Source organism: Elephantulus edwardii, unplaced genomic scaffold, assembly GCF_000299155.1.
Source record: "Elephantulus edwardii isolate Elephantulus edwardi_28Jun2011 unplaced genomic scaffold, EleEdw1.0 scaffold00017, whole genome shotgun sequence".
NCBI classification, from domain to species: Eukaryota; Metazoa; Chordata; class Mammalia; order Macroscelidea; family Macroscelididae; genus Elephantulus; species Elephantulus edwardii.
In genome coordinates, this window is record NW_006399767.1 from 3,457,222 (window position 1) to 3,461,887 (window position 4,666).

Consider the following 4,666-nt stretch of genomic DNA (forward strand, 5'->3'; position numbering starts at 1 on the left):
TAAGTCATTGATTGTGCAAAATTCAATCATTCTATCTCCAGTTTCATTTCTGTCACCAAGTCCATGTTTTCCAACTACTGATTCTTCTTCTCTGTTCCCAACTTTTGCATTCCAGCCGCCCATTATTATCAATGCATCTTGACTGCATGTTTGTTCTATCTCTGACTGTAAGAGTTGGTAGAAATCATCCATTTCTTCTTCTGACTTGTTCATTTTAATACAGTGATTCTGTATATGTCTTCCTTCTTCTTTTAATGCTTCCCAGAACATTCAAGATTTTTCCTATAACTCCTCATAATATTGAAACTTGAGGTTTGAATTTGTTTTTCAGCTTGACAAATGCCAAGTGAGTTCTTCTCTTTTTATTATCCAATTCCAAATATCTTCATATTCCATTATAAAACTTATGATTTTGTCATTATAATTATTATATATTATAATGCTCAACCTGTTATTACTACATATTCCATTATAATTTCCAATGAAATATAGGAGAAATATTTAATTAGAAAAATCAGCAGTGGGTGACCTCTCCAAATTACTGAGGAATAATGATGTCAATTTGAGGACTCAGGTATGCCTGTTTCAGGCTATGGTTTTTAAGTCACTTGCTATGAATCTGAGAACTGGACAATGAATGATCATGATGTAAGGACTGATGCCTTTGAATTGTGATGCTGGAGAAGAATACTGAATATCCCATGGACTGGCAATAAGAGAAACAGATATGACTTCGAGAAAGCACTGTCAGAGTGCCCCTTGGAGACAAAGATGACAAAACTATATCTTACATACTTTATCCATATTAGGAGAAGCTATTCCTTGGAGAAGTACATCATGCTTAGGAAGGTAGAGGGTCTTGAAAGAGAGAAAGACCCTCAACCAGATGGATTTACATAGTAAGTGAATCAGTAGGCTCAAGTATGTCTGAAACAATGAGAGCATGAGATATAACAGAGTATAGATGGTTTTTATAGGATCACTATGAGTCATATTTGATGACATCTGACAACAACAACAACAAGTTAATCACTAGTGACCACTTTATACTTGGAAAGTATTTATTGGGTTATGGATGCTAAGCTTTAAGCTGAAACATAAGAATAGCAGTATATGAAAGTCTCTAATTTTTGCTATTTGAGAAACTTTTGAAACAATATTAGATTAAATAAATGAAGACATGGTGAAAACATGATATCTAATATCAGATAGCTTTCAGCATCACAGCAATCATAGAAGAACTCTTATACATTGTTGGTGGGATTGTAAAATGGTACAACCATTCTGAAAGGCAGTTTGGCACTTCCTCAAAAAGCTAAACAAAGAAATTCCATATTACCAAGCTATTCCACTACTTGGAATATACCCTGAGAATATGAAAACTGAGGCACAAACTGAGATTTGTACACCAATGTTCATAGCAGCATTATTCACCATTGCAAGAACATGGAAACAGCCAAAATGTCCAACCACAAATGAATGGATTGAGAAATTTTGGTACATTGACACTATGGAGTACTATGCAGCATGCAGGAGTAATGGTTTTGTAAATTATTACCTAACTTGGAAGGGACTGGAGAGCATTATGCTGAATGAACTAACTCAGTCCCATAAGGATAAATATTGTGTAAGACTATTATTGTAGAATGCATATAAGGAACCACGTGCTTTTTCATTCCAGTGAAGCTTCTTACCTCTAGGCCACTAGGGCTCCCTACTACTCCTTATTAATTCCCAATCCTGAATTGTAAAGAAGACTCATCAACAACCCATGTTATGCAAATAACACAACCTTGCTTGCTGAACTTAAGGAGGACCTGAAGTGCTTGCTGCAAAAGGTCAATGAATGTACTCTTTAAGGATTGCAGTTCAAAATCAAGAAGATATTCTCACAACTGGGCCAACTGGCAGCACCATGATAGATGGAGAACAGATTAAAATTGTTAACAGCTTCAGCTTGCTTGGCTCCACAGTCAACACTCTTGGCATCAGTAGTTACGAAATTTGAAGATTAATCACACTGGAAAAATCTGCTATTTGAAGATTCCCTCAGAGCATTGAGAAGCAATATTATCAGTCTAGAGACTAAGGTGCACCCAATCCAGGCCATGGTCTTCACAATTATTTGTTATGCATCGGAGAGCTGGACAATGACTAAAGATGACAGGAGAATTGACGCTTGTGAGTTCTGGTGCTAGAGTAGAGTCTTGAACATACCATTGACTGCCAAGAAAACAAGTCTGTCTAAGAGAAGGTAAAAACAATCGTTAGAGGCTAAAATTTTGAAGCTCCAGCTCACATATTTTGGGCACATGGCCAATAGGGACCAGTCCTTGGAGCAGGACATCATGCTCGGAAGGGTGGAGGGACAGTGCAGAATAGGAAGACTCCAGATGAGATGGATTGACAAAGTAATTAGGGCAATGGGGTAGGTCTGTTGCAGTCAGTGAGATTGCTTCAGGACAGGGAAGGCTTCAGCATTGTTGTACTTATGGTCATTATGAGTCACATGTGACTGGATGGCACATAACAACAACTTCCTAAATGAATTCTATAATGTTGAATATGTTCTGTGAGTTCCATATAGTTATTGTACTGAAGTCTCATACTTAATAGAGATGTATTGAGTACTGTGAAAGAGATAGTTGATATCAGAATAAAAAAGATTCATAGAGTGAAATACATACCTGAATTTATAGACACTGGATTGTTGATGTAATTCATAGAGATGTTTCTTCTTTGTAAATTCAGTGTAGATAAGATGCTATCATCTTTATGCCTATAGAATTTTTATAGATATGGAAGAGAGAGCTTCAATCATACATTTTTATGGGGTTGAATTTCTTTTTTATTAAAGATAATTTAGGAAAGATTGAAATATTATCTGAAGCCTAGATGTGGGGAAATATATTGTTGTTATTGATGTTTCTCATAGAGTTGAGCATGACTTATAGCAGTCCTATGAACAAAAGACCTGAACCCTGTTCTATAACTATCACTGTTTCTCTAAGTTTATAGTTTTCAGAGACATGTGGTTTAGCAAGTGGATGCCACTCCTTCTTCCAAATCTATCTTAATCTTGGAGCTTGACCAAACACTGTCCACAATGGGTAACCATTATGGCGTTTGACACACCAGTGGTACAAGGTTAAACATCACAGAAACTCCAGCTTACCTCAGTACAGCATATTGACAGATCAGTTTTGTACCACTTAGAAGAATGTTTCTCCAAAATATAGAAATCTTCAAACATTTTATCACCATAATTTCACAAAGGCTAAGAACATAGCATAAACAATCAAGTGGCTAAGAGTGTGAGAAATAAAATTGCTTTAGAATACCAAATGGCAGATGATAGTTATTGGAGAAAGAGACCACAAGGGAAATATTTCCACTAGTGGAATTTTACAATATACATCCAGGGACATTTATTACAGTGATAATATAGTAAGCATTTCCTATATATCCAAATTGGACCAAGTTTAAGAGTCATTTCAAAACACACTTTCAGACTTCCGATGACAATGCCTGCTTGATGAAATTATGAGCATTTTCTGGTGTGTTAGTTTGAGTATTATTTTAATTTTCTCCAATGTACGTCTTGCAGTTTGGACTTGAACATTATTACATCTATTAGTTTCTAGTCCTCAGCCATTCAGAATTATATATTTTCAAGGAAACATAATTTCTGTTGTTACTGTTCTATATCTGAATCATAGGAATTTTCAGCCTCTAACTCACAGTTTGAGATTGATCAAACATGTAATCAAGATACATTGATAATAATGGGTGACTGGAATGCACAAGTTGGGAATAGAGAAGAAGATTCAGTAGCTGGAAAACATGGATTCGGTGACAGAAATGGAGCTGGAGAAAGAATGATTGAATTTTGCAAAATCAATGACGTATTCATAGCAAATACATTTTTAAAGAGACATAAATGCAGGTTATATACATGGATTTCACCCAATGGTATGCATAGGAATCAGATTGATTACATCTGTGAAAAAAATCGCTGGAGAAGCTCAATATCAGCTGTGAAAACTAGGCCAGGAGCTGATTGTGGAACAGACCACGAACTTCTCATATGCAAGTTCAAGCTGAAGCTGAAGAAAATGAAACAGAATCCACGGGAACCAAAATATGACTTTGAGTCTATCCCACCTGAATTTCAGAACCATCTTAGGAACAGGTTTGAGGCCTTGAACACTAATGAGCAACGACCAGATGAGTTGTGGGAGGATATCAAGGGTATCATCCAGGAAGAGTGCATACTGTCCTTGCAAAGACAGAAGAGGAAGACAAGACCAAAATGGATGTCAGAAGAGACTCTGAAAATTGCACTGTAGTGCAGCGAAGCCAAAGCACAAGGAAGACTTCAAGATACTAAAGGGTTGAATAGAAGATTCCTAAAGATAGCATGGGATGACAAAGTAAAATATTATAATGAAATGTGCAAGGCGTTGGAGTCAGAAAATCAAAAGGGCCGAACTCGCTCAGCATTTCTTATGCTCAAGGAACTGAAGAACAAATTCAAACCTTGAGTTGCTATAATTAAGGATGCTTTAGGCAGAATGGTAAATGATCCAGGAAGTATTAAAAGAAGATGGAAAGAATATACTGAGTCACTGTATTGAAAGGAATTGGCAGACACAGAAGAATTTCA